At 39.4% G+C, this 12708-nt stretch overlaps 2 long non-coding RNA genes across 3 annotated transcripts in view; one reads left to right on the forward strand and one right to left on the reverse strand.

Annotated features, from left to right (window-relative positions):
- LOC137162571 (uncharacterized) overlaps window positions 1-164 on the reverse strand; it is a 47857-nt gene extending 47693 nt beyond the window's left edge. The window contains exon 1 of the long non-coding RNA XR_010922408.1: window positions 72-164. This is a non-coding gene — a long non-coding RNA (uncharacterized lncRNA). The remainder of the gene's footprint in view (window positions 1-71) is intronic.
- Window positions 165-336: 172 nt separating this feature from the next.
- The window catches only part of LOC137162570 (uncharacterized), a 30872-nt gene continuing 18500 nt past the window's right edge, over window positions 337-12708 (forward strand). The window contains exon 1 of one of the 2 annotated variants that reach the window (XR_010922406.1): window positions 337-445. This is a non-coding gene — a long non-coding RNA (uncharacterized lncRNA). The remainder of the gene's footprint in view (window positions 446-12708) is intronic. The other variant, XR_010922407.1, reaches the window with a different exon arrangement.

Here is a 12708-nt window from a genome sequence, read left to right on the forward strand (position 1 = left end):
ACACACACACAAACTAACTGGACTAAGCCTCATGGCATCCCTCTGAGATATACATAGAATACTGTACTTACTATGTCCTAGTGGCACAGCATGTTGTATGGTGAACACACAAGGGATCTGGGTTCCCAGTCTGGCTCTATTACTAACTCACTATGGTCCTGGCACTACCTAGCAAGTGATTGAACATCTGAGTCCATTCTCCTATCTGCAAAACAAGCTCATCCTTGGCACTTGTAACTGGATGGCTTGCCTGTGAATGGCTGGGGCTAGTCATCCCTGAGTACAGAATGAGCCACACCTGGGAGGGATTAGGGATTGCCCTTTGAAGAGCAGCAGTAGGCCACAAGGAAGGGAAGAAGAAGAAGAAGAAGATTAAAATGGCTATGCAACATTTAGCAACTGCTGGGAGTGAACTGGTTCTAGCCAGCCCTGAAAGTCTAGTCAGGTAGAGTTTGGAAGGAGAATGCTAAACCTTGTTTTTGTGTGTACTGTTTGGATAGGCTTGAAGATTTTATTTTGAATGTTTGTTCATTAATAAGGCCCAATCCAAGAAGGAAGGGCCTGACAAAAATGTTTTCTGAGTTTACTGAACAGGTCAAGAGGGAAACTGAAGCAGGCTGGCTGTGTGTGACCCTAGGTCATGAGAAGTTGCATGAGAGTTGGCTGGCCCTGCTACAGCATATATAAAGTATTTAGCATGTTCAAAGTGATCTTAAAACATTAAAGGGCTATATTAGTGCCTCTGATTATTGGAGATGGTAAAACTGCTTCATCAGAAAAATTTTGTTGTTGGAAAATGCCCTTTTGTCAAAAATCAAAAGTCACATTTCTGCTAAAATATCTTTTCTAAATGACTTCTTTAGTGTTTAAAACATTTGCATGGGAGCCAGGAGCTATAGGTTAGGAACCGTTGACTGACCCTTCCCCATCTGTAAAATGGGAATAATGAGCTGTATGCAAACTGGATTTTCTATTTCATGGGAAATTTCACAATTTTTCTGTTGAAAACAGACCAAAATTAATAAAATTAAAAAAAAAAAGTCTGAATTCCCATGAAATTGAAATTTAAACATTTAATTTTGATAAAATTGGAATGTTTTGTTCTGATTTCAGTTTTGAAAATATTTTTATATTCTAATAAAAAACTGAAACAAAAAGTCATTCAGAAACAGAAAATTGAAATGTTCCATTCCAAAAAGGTCCAAAATGATAAAAGCTGGACTGGATCAGAGCTCTTTGTTCTGATGATTTTTTCTTTAAAAAGTTTTGTTTCGCATGTGGTGAGATCAACACATTTCTGCTAAACATTTTGCAGAACGTGGCTACAGAGCTGCTACTGTGTCTTCATCATAAGTCCATAATAGTGATCATCAGGAAGTGAAACTTTGGGTTGACCCCATCACTAAACAGAGCATCAAGCCATTCACTTCATTTGACACTTGTGGGTGGGGGTGGAAGAGAATGCATAAAGACACATTGAGGTGGGGCGTGATTGTGCATTAGGTAGGCAAATGGAATGATGCACTTGCAAAAAAGCTTTCTCGTTGTGTATGCTGCAGTTACAGCATGGGGAGGAGAGCTTGGTTAAAATTCCAGTGTAGGAAAAATAGCAACATGGGGGCTTTTCACCATCAATACTCACCACACATAGGGTGAAAGACAACACTGCATAGTGAGAAGCTGCTTTCTATTGTTGCTTTTGCAAGTATTCTGGAGAATGGCCTAGATCAAAACAAGAAAGCAGCCCAGCGGAGATCTAATTTTACCTGCTTTTCTATAGCAGTCTTATGAAACAGCTTTATCACTGCCAGCTTTCTGTGCCTATAAATCTGAGAGAAGGAAGGCATGCTAGGTGGGAGCCCAATGTATCTGCTATGAGTTTGACCTAGTTAATCTATTGTTAGTGTTTAGTGGTCTTTGTGTATGAGGATGGGAGAAGATAAGACGGGGGGCCTGTTGGTTTGCCAGGAAAGAAAAGGTAATTTGTTCAAACCTATATGAGCCTTAAAGGTTTGGGTTTATTGTTTGGATAAGACAGAGATTTGGGCTTTGAGGAATCAGTTCATGCATTCTAGCTCTGGCTCTGGTTATTTAAAGGATTGTGCAAAATGACACACTCCTGAAAATAACTGTTTTTCACACTTTTTTTTTTTTTTTTTAAGTCAAAAATAAAAAAAGTAGTATCACTGTGATTCAGTCTCTGTGTTTTAACCACAACCTAAAAAGCAGATGCGATGATGCAATGAAGCAGTGGCTGACACTTGAGGAATGCTCCCCTCTCAAAAGTCTATTGATCACTGAAGGAAGCCAAACCCTACCTCCTCCCAACCAGAGCTCTGCAGCAATCATGTCAGTTCCCCAATTTACACTGTGACCAGGGAGGTAGAATACTTGGACCCAGTTCTCTGCTACTATCTGCTACTATCTACCTTGGGTGATCACTTACATCTGTGAAAAGTGGGTATGATCGGCCACGCAACCAATTCTCCTCATGCACACAGCAATGGTAGCATTTTGTGCTTGCTTTGTATAAATGGAAATGACTATGGAAGGAGCAAGGCGGTGGAGAGTCAGCACCTAGGTTAGTGTGGGATTGTCTTGATTAGGGAAATGAGCAATAATGATGTAATTAACAACTGGTGTGAATTCCTAATGAGGCTGTACTGTACAGATGCATTTTACCCCAGTCACTTACACTGGTGCAAGCCTAGCATTACAGCAGTGCAGCATATCCACACTGCATTTTAAACTCCATTAGTGCCATTACATTGATGTAGCAACATTGGTGCAAACCACCTCTGTATAGACAGAGACCATTTTCTAGGTAGTTGTCTTACTGCTTTTCTCCCCTTCCTGTTGTCACTGAAATAACAAAAGCACACTCCAAGAAAATCATAGAATATTAGAGTTGGAAGGGACCTCAAGAGATCATTGAGTCCAACCCCCTGCTCAGAGCAGGACAAACTAGAGGTGCTGGGGATTGAACCCAGAGCCTCATGTGCTCAAACCACTAAGCTACCTTAAGGGTGCAACTGTCAAAAACTCTATTGTAACTATATTTAAATTTCAAACTTAGTGCCTAAGCTTACAAAATGGGGCTCTGCTCATGTACAGGGGTTCACTTGCTTGGGAGTTTGAGCCATTATTATATAGAACTAGCAGTAAGACCCTCAAATTCAACTGGCGGCAGGGCAACACTGATCTAGTCACAGCCTGGTGTTGTCACTGTGATAATAGGGAGACATTTAAATGAAAATATAAAGTCCTGTAGTCTCTCCAATCCAGTAGCTCAAGATTTTATTTTTTAAATACTTGGTAGAAACAAGCTTTCCCTAGTGCCTCACTTTCTGGCCATTGGTCAGTGTTTCCCTTCTGAATCAGGTGGTGCTTGCAGGACCTCAAAATCTAAACTGGAGCTGCATAGGAAAAATTCAATCCACTGTATTTTCCAGCAGTGTCACTCTCATTATCCAGCTGTTGGAGTTGCATCTGCCTGGCAGCTTTTTTTTACTGCTTTTAATCTAAGGCTTGGGCTATACACAGTCTTGGTGCCACTTTAACCCTTACAATTCAGGGTGTAATTTTATACCAAAATAGTTAAACCAGTATAGCCCCCTAATGTGGATGCATTTATACTGGTATGAAGATGCTTATTTCTGTAACAGCCTATGCCAACATAAGCATCTTTATACTAGTATAAACTGTGGCCACACTAGGGGGTTGTAGCGCTTTAACTATAACCTGATATAGCTAAAGTAATCCAAAAATGGTATATAGACAAGCTCTTACAAATACATGCTGCTAGTTTGGCGCTATGTAATTGTGTCCCATCACCCTTCTCTCGGAAGAGATTTATGGCCTAAATCCAGCTCCTGTCCAACAATTTGTTCTACATAATGAGAGGAAGAGCTGAAATGGAAAGAAGGGAGAGGTCAATTTTACAGTATGCACTTTAAATAAATGTTATGGCTTATATTTTATAAGTGGTAATTCTGTTGTATTACAAAATGTGGTAATAGGATAAAATGCTCATAAACAGACCTAAGCTTTTGCTATCATGGTCTGGCTGAATCTTTATACTGTACCATCTTTGCTTTACATTTCAAAGGCTTTCCAGCAATGGCTTGAAAATGCAATATAGGACACACTTTACTGGCAACATCTCAAAGTCTTAGACCGGTCCAGTGATAGGATATTGTAAGTCAGAATCTTTCAGTGAAGCTTTGTGTTATTTGTCAAAAATGATCTTTATTAAAAAAAATATTGGCAACTAAATAACCCCTCCCCCACCATTTTTATGAACTGAAAAGTTGGTTTTTGATACATATTGATAACGGGTTCAATAAAAACTTTACTAGAAATTTCAGGCTAAAGGGGTCTGTTCTGAATCATGGAAAAATTAAAATAACTTTCCTTTTTTTTAAACCAACTTTAATGATAAGGGATCTTTCATTGGAGATGGCTGGGAATTTTCCAGTGAAACAATTTCTAGGTTCTGTGACATGGAACTGGGAGCCTGGAAGTCCTGCGTGCCTCGACTTCCAAATCAGAGTGAAACCAAATTTTGAAATTCCCATGAACTGGAAATCTCAGGTTCTGGCCAGCTCTACCTCTGACAGCCAATTATCCCCGATAGAATTGTGATAAATATTATATCTATAGCACCCTACCTATCCAGAACACTTCACAAATGTTAATCTTTACATCTACCCATAGAGAAAGTAAGAGGAGAGATGGAGGTTCAGGGCCATATTTTAAAAAATATGTAGGTGCAGAAAGATGCAGATAGAGGAATTTTTAAAAGCACATTGGTTCCTAACTCCCAGTGACTTCCAAGGGGAGTTAGGCACCTAAATACCTTTGAGGATCTGGGCCCTAGCAGGATTTTCAGAGGTACCTAGGTACCTAACTCCCACTGAAATTAATGAGAGTTAAGAGCCTAAATACTTCTGAGGACCTGAACCAAGGTTCCTATCTGCCTTGTTAGGTGCTGAAATCATGAAGGTGTCCAAGTGACTTTCATGAGGCATGTAAATGGCAAAGGCAGGGCTAGAACCAGCCATCTTACCTCCCTATCCTATGACTAATCAACTAAACTGCTCCAGGTCATCTATGAAAATTGTGTGAGAGGCTTAAAAACCCATCAGAAGCATCATGTTTTATTGTATCTAATTCAGGTTGTGGTTTAACTTTTATGAAAGGAGGTGTTGCAATTAACTAGCAAGCCACTGCTCATTTTAACAGACTGACTCATTGACTGATTGTAGCTAAAGTTAACAGCACTAATTATGGCTCTCACACCCTCTCTTTTCTTTTTTTTTTTTTTTAAATCTTCTGCTGCTGAATGCACTGATGAACCCAGAAGCGGAGTCTTTCCACTGAAGGATTCCTCCATTGCTAAAACTTCCTCTAAATAGCTGAGATTAGAAGGAGGTGACATTATTAGCTGTAAACCCAGGTCCCCAAGGATGCTATGTTTAGAATAATTATTGACTGTCCATATTCAATGCCATGCAATACCAAGCAAATGTAGGGTGGCCCATTCCTGATCAAGTTAACAGGGGGCTGTAAATCAAGTCAGATTTGACCTGTGGCTTAGAAGGAGATAAGTTAAGAAGAGTAGGCTGGATGTTAGTGTATTGTACGCTAAAGGAGGAAGAAGTCACAAGCATGGGCATTTCTCTAACTCTCAAACTCTGGGAGCTAATTATATTGAGTCCACTCTTTCAGCTGAAGAATGTGCTACCCATCTAGTTACCTTCCATGCAGTAGGAGTGCTTTAAAGAGTGAATGCATTATGCCACAAGGCATATTGTTGTTCATTCTCCTCCTTCCTGGTCTTTTTGTTGCTCCTTGAACTTGTGGCTTAAATAGAACGTGTGTCCCTCTGTCCCTCCCATGTGCTACCCATTAAAATCCAATGACAGGGTGTTTTCCTTGTAAAGGTCACTCACTCAGTGAAATATGATAATCTGTGAATTGCAGTTTATTTTTACAACCATGCAGGTGTTTTGTGCTGGGAGCTGCTGAGAATCTCTTCATGATATATACTATTAGCTTAGAGATATAATGTGAGAGGAAGAAAACCTTTTAAAATGAGGGCTGAAATATATATTAACCTGTAGCATTACTATAATTTAACAATTCTTTTGAGGGAGAGTAATTCATTTAATATTTTCTAATTAATGTTTTTATTGTTTCATAAACTTAATACTTAGCTCTCATATAGCATCTCTCAAAGCACTTTACAAAGGAGAGTATTATTATTATCCCCATTTTAGCGATAGAGAAATGGAGGCAGAGAAAGGTGAAATGATTTTGCTAACATAACACAGTACATCAGTAGCCAACTCTGGAATAGAATTGGGGTCTCCTAACTCCCAGTCCAGTGATTTAGACATTACACCATGACATCTAACAACAACAGTGGTCCTAATTTTGCATTTGGATATTAGTAGTAGTAGTATTCCTGTAGCACCAACAAGACCTAATCATGGAACAGGACCCAATCTTGCTAGGGGCAGTACAAACTCAGATCAACAAGACAGTCAATGCCACAAGGACCGCCACACACAACTCCCATTGACTTTTAAGGAGGGCAAAGTAAGCTTTCTATGTGTCTTGCCTCTCCTCCTTTGCCTTTCACTGAAATGATTTCTGAACATTTTGGTTCGTTGCCCCACGGAAGTTCCAATTTTATCTTCTTTAAAAAGTCCCTTTGAAAATATAACATCCATGCACCAAATGCTGCAGTTCTCACTTGGGCGTGATCCCACGAGGCCTCTGTACACAATGCTCTAATTAAAGTCAATGTGTGTGCTGTGCATGGAGGGCATCCAAGCACTATGTGGCTTGCAGTCCTTGACCAAAATACCCATTGACTTCAATAATGATATTGCTTGAGTACGGGCTGGTACGTTTTGGCCCAATAATAGCTGCAGTTCATCATAGCAGGTTTGATCTTCATGCTTGCCATGGAATCTCATACATTATTATTTTTTATGGTATCACCTACTATGTGCTAGCGGCTTTCCAAATGCTTAGGATGGCACTCACAACAAACCATCCTGGCAATTTCCCTCTGCCACTTAAAATATATTTTGTTTGTCTACCTCACGAAAGGATTCTCTTGCAAATGCACTGTGCTGTGGCTAAGGTGAGGTCCCTCTGAAGATTAATTGCCCCTCAGGATTTCAGTGTTCTCTACCAATTTTCATCTAAAATTGATTGACAATAAAGTGTTTGCTTTGCTATTATACTAGTTGATCTGGTAATGTTAAACTATCTTGGATTAAAAAACCTGCAGATCTCTAACAAAATCCTCGAAGAATTAAAAAACAAATGCAGGAAAAATTAAAAACTGAAGGAACAAATAGAAATCAGGTATAAATAACATTGGAACAATCTTTGGCTTTCTGTTTAACTGAAGTGAAGGCATAGCCCAAAGATCACACTTTTGGCTGGGAGTACACATAGGCCATGCCATCAAAATAAAATATGAACAAATGTCCACTCTGCAGCTCTTCTGGTCACCTTTGTTGCTGCACCCATATTTGAACACTCCAAAAAGTTATGGAAGGGCCATTGCGTAAGCATGAGTTATGGATGGATGGCAAGGGAACATAGTACTGTGGCCTGTATGCATATATATGCTCAGATGAACCAAGTCATATACACACAAGGGTTTTTTTGGCTGAAAATGGCCAAATCTCTGGTGTAAATGGCTGTAGCTCCATTGACAGAGTTCTGATCATTTACATGAGCAGAGATTTTGACTCAAAGTATGCACTTATTTGTGTGCTTGAGTCCCTTTGTCCTACATTATCCAGAATTTGGCCCCATGTATGCAATCTATTAATATACAATAGAACCTTATGCTTATTTAATACACACTATTTAACATTTCTTTGAGCTTATCTATATGGGGGAATTATACCAATATAAGGCAGGGTGTAAATGTAAAGTACTAGAATTATGCTGGTATAGCTCCCCATATGGATGCATTTATGCATTGATGTTCCTTTGGAAGGGATTTAAGCTAAAATGGAAAAAAGCCACTCAAAGTAAAATAGTGTCAACATGGTTAGTTATACCAATATAACTATATCTATTTAGCTTCAGTGGTATAACTACACCAGTATAACTGGAAAAACTTTGAGGTAGATAAGGCCTGAGAATTGTTTCATTATGAAGCAATTGAAGCTGGGGTGCAAAGGCTCCTCATTTTGGCTTCAGATCCAGAAACTGATGTGCACATTTTAAGCCTACAGCAAAACTATGACAGAAAAATGGAATCTGGGAAAACTTTGATGCTAGACACATCTCCAGTGAGATATCCCAGGTTTTCAAGGACAGAGGCTCAAATGAGTCAGGGAAAGTATTGATCCTTTGTATTTGAACAACCAAACTCTGATGTCAATGGCCTGGATGACATGAAAATAAACCTTTGGCCTAGATTATAGGAAAAACATGAGCAAGATGAAACCTAATGTATAGTTCTCAGATCCTTTGATGGGAAGGAATCATTACATTACCTAAATAATTATTTCTTTATATTGAAAATAACAAATCTAAGCTTAGACATTTTAATTGCCCAGGAATCAGACTTGACAGTTCAGCCAACCATATCTCAAGAGGCATTTCCCATCACGTGGCAAGTGTTTACACCTATTAACAGCAATGAGAATGGTTCACCCCTGAAGGGCTACAATAAGGGATCCTTAAAGTAGACTTTCTAATACTTAGTATCAGCATAGAGTCCTATCTTCACCCCCTCCCCCCAATATTTAAGTTTGGGGACTTGTAGTAACAGCTAGATGTACATTAGCTGTACACAGTCAATTACAATTTTCTAATGTGTTTTCTCTAAAAAACTGATCCTACTTCTGTTAAAGTCAACAGGAGTCTTTCTGTTGACATGAATGGGAGTTGGATCAGGCTTAATAAGAAATTCCATTTAGCTTGCGTAGCAGCATCTCCATTTGCAATATTGTCTTCTCTTCTTTTACTTAAGAACAGCACAAATATTACAAGCTTTTTCTCATTAAATTCTTCCTGGGCAGTTTTCTTCTAAATAAGTGTTCTGTACATGACACAATAAAATCTAGCTTGTGAATACAAAACGTGCTTACGGTGCTGCAGAGATATGGACCTGCTTCTCTGCTCTGTGACACTGTTGTAACTGCATGGGATTCTAGCGTGAGTAAGGGACAGGGCTGAAAAAAGGTATCAGAGACCAGGCGTTTGATCTCATTCAGATGCATAAGTGACTCCCCCTTCGAGTCCCTGTCCTACCTGCGGCAGTACCGCGAGACCAATAGCTGTGCTGTCATTGGATGCTGAGTGCAGGCTGCATTTTGTATTCTGTGAAAAAGGATCACAGAACACGCAAAAGGAGTTAATGCTTCAGGAGTCTTGTGGCTTCCAAGGAGGTAGGGGGCAATCTGTTAATGTGGTTCCTTCCCCTCAACCCTTAGGCCCCATAGAACTGTGCACAAGTGTTTTGTGAAGGAGAAAAGTGCTTATACAGAACATAGTCACAGTCCTCTTCTATGGTTTTATTCCTTTTCACGTTGCACACAGAGGCTGAGGACTAAAGGCTAAGCATAACAATCTCAATAAGGTACCGTTCCAAGGACCAGGCTCTTTTCCCAATTGTGTTAAGCCAGGAGGATTTTAGAACAGAGACAGATTTTGGAAGATCAGATTATGGAAGCAAAGTGACTTTGAACTTCCTTTATTCCTGTACTGAAATGTCTGACCCCAGTCTCTGGGCCACTCCTCTGGGTTTAAGAACTTCAATGAAATGTGATAGAATCATGTGACAGGGATAACTAGAGAGGTGGTGGAATCTCCATCCTTAGAGGTTTTTAAGGTGTGGCTTGACAAAGCCCTGGCTGGGATGATTTAGCTGAGGTTGGTCCTGCTTTGAGCAGGAGGCTGGATTAGATGACCTCCTGAGGTCCCTTCCAACTCTAATCTTCTATGTTTCTAACTAATCATGGCCCAAATGTTCTTTCACTTCAGTCAGTTTGGACTTAAATGTAAAGTGAAGTGACCCAAAGTGAAGACTTCACATTGGAGGATTCTTAGATGTGTGATTAGAATTTTTTTTAAAGTGAACTGAGTATTGATGGGAGGATGAGACAGGCCAGCACCCCTGGAATGTAGGGGTGCAAGAGAAGGTATATACAGAATGTATGTTTTCTAATTTTAGAAGCCAGAGTATGCCCATTTTGAACAGCTGAGAACAGTAATATGCTAGAGGGAAAAATAATAGATTTCAGTCTCCCAGTTACTGTACCAGACCTACAACTGGCAAGGCCATGAAGCACAGTGGCTTCCCAAAATTAGTTGCAATTCTGTGGTTGGCTGTGACCTTCCAGAGCTCCAGTGCACAGGTAGTGAGCAGAATATTTGCTGCTGGCAAAATTATCTGTAAACCACTCTTGAAAATGGAAGTTCTCTGTTTATCCACTTTCTTAAAGCCCCAGCTTCTGGAATCAAGAAATTGCATTTGAATCTCAAAGTAAGTTTCTGGCCCTAACATCTGCAGAGAAAAGCTATAAAATGTGACCCGAGTGTTTCCTAAAGGCTCAGAAATTAGAAGGCAAATAAAAAGAACCCAACATTTATTATTTTATAGATATATATTTATTTTATTATTATAAATCTTATGATTTTAGAATGCTTGGGGTTGACAATACTGCAGTGCAGATGGTGTCAGGGCAGGTTTCCCTGCTCTGCTCAATCAAAGTACTTTAATCCTGACTCGGAAGGGATCACTTCTGAAAATTAGATTGACGGTGAGTTTTGAGATGTGCCTCTCTCCAATAGGAACTGAAATGAACTGAGCCCTACAACTCATTTCAGGTACCTAACTTAGCTACATATATCTCCTGAGTCATCCATTCCCCCAGTTCCTGATTCATATTATTGCAACTGTATGCATCAGGAGTTCTATTATAAAATCACCCCAGTGGGGATTTTATATGACTATAAACATTTACTCAAGGTTGAAATTTGTTATATACAAGGTCTTTGGCTTAGAATGGTTTTAGAGTGATTTTTGTGGGGGACGTGGGATGGGGCTGAGGAGTTATCTCCTTTTTACTCCTGTTTCTTTCAACATTTAGGCTTTATTTTAATTATTAGAATTACGATTCTGATCTCACTTGCACCATGTCAGCAGCTTGGTCCAAAGCCCATTGATATCAGTGAAAAGTCTCCCATTGACTTCAGTGGGCTTTTGGATCAGGCCCTAAATCAGGATGTGTCAATGGTGTTACATCAATGTAAAGCTGCTGGAAAAGGTTAGAGCTGCATTTTGTAATCAGCCATAAAAGAACTTTTAAAGCATTCAAACTGATAATCTAGGTTTGAGCAGCACTAGCATGGTGGAAAAAAACCTGGAAAAAAGCCAGTAAATAAACACTCAAAGTTAATCATGATAGTACCACTATCTTGTACCTTTGTACTCCTCTTCCTTCTTTCTAACAAGGTGAGCAAAGGAGTTTGTCACCCTGAAATCTGAACTTTCTGGCTGTTAGCCATGTGTGTCTCATCTTATTTGATGTTAAGTGAAGACTTTTGGTGCTTGGTTTCTTACATTGAGCTATTTGCATAGCATATCACATTTCATGTATTTGTATAGCAAGGACTATTTGCTGAGCCTTGGATCATCCACACAGTCTGTGCCGTTAAAATCGCATTATTTGCATAAAGCCATGGTATAGCCCAAATACTGAGAGCTTTTATTTACTCAGTCGTCGTCGTTGTTGTTGTTAATATTAATTTTATTGTAATACTGGGGAAGCACCTGGAGGCCCTCATCAAGACCAGGGCTGCACTCCAGTAGGTGTTGTACAACACGTGATAAGAGAGAGTCCTTGTCCCAAAGACCTTGCAGACTCACTGGAGGTTTTGCATCCATAAGAGCATCAGAATTTGGCCAACTGAATCTAAACCATTCTCAGCTGAACTTTTTTGGAGGATTTCACTAACCTTTCACAAAGCGAAGTCCATAGTGGAAACTCAGGTGATCATATGACTCCATCATATGCATAATTTTAATGGCACCTTTTTGTTCACTTTTTTTCCAAATGGCCTTGCAGTGTTGTTTGTATTTCTGTTATTCTGCCATTATCACTATGCAAGCCCTGTAGTACAGTGGCTTTCAATCTATGGACCCCTGGACCCCTGGGTGTCCACAGACTATGTCTAAGATTTCCAAAGAGGTCTGCACCTCTATTCGAAATTTTGTAGGGGTCCACAAATGAAAGAAGGTTGAAAACTACTGTTATAGTTCATGATAGTACCATTATCCTATGTAATTCCAGAGGCCTTGTGTTACCTCATTACTGTGAATATCATCCAGTCTTTCAGAAAGATGCTCACTTTCCTTGCTCTGTGACTTGTCTGAGGAAGTTGAAATATTAATTTAGGAATAATTATATTAGAAAAGCAAGTGTGCCTTTAAATATTATGGAACAAATCAGTACTTCTTAAAAATTGAAAGGTAAGTGTCATTGTCTTCATCTGGGAAAAGGATGACTCCAGAGGAAAGAAATGGGTGAAAAAGAAGGATATTTAGGGCAATTGCTGCTGAGAGGAGATTTGGAATGGAAAATTTTTCAACTTGGCTAATAAGACTATTATAGTTTTCTGTCACACTTGCTGGTACAGTCATATTTCAAAATAGCATTATAA

The sequence above is a fragment of the Emydura macquarii genome, unplaced genomic scaffold (genome assembly GCF_026122565.2).
Source record: "Emydura macquarii macquarii isolate MOO-44397 ecotype Brisbane River unplaced genomic scaffold, CSIRO-AGI_Emac_v2 contig_2432, whole genome shotgun sequence".
NCBI lineage: Eukaryota > Metazoa > Chordata > Testudines > Chelidae > Emydura > Emydura macquarii.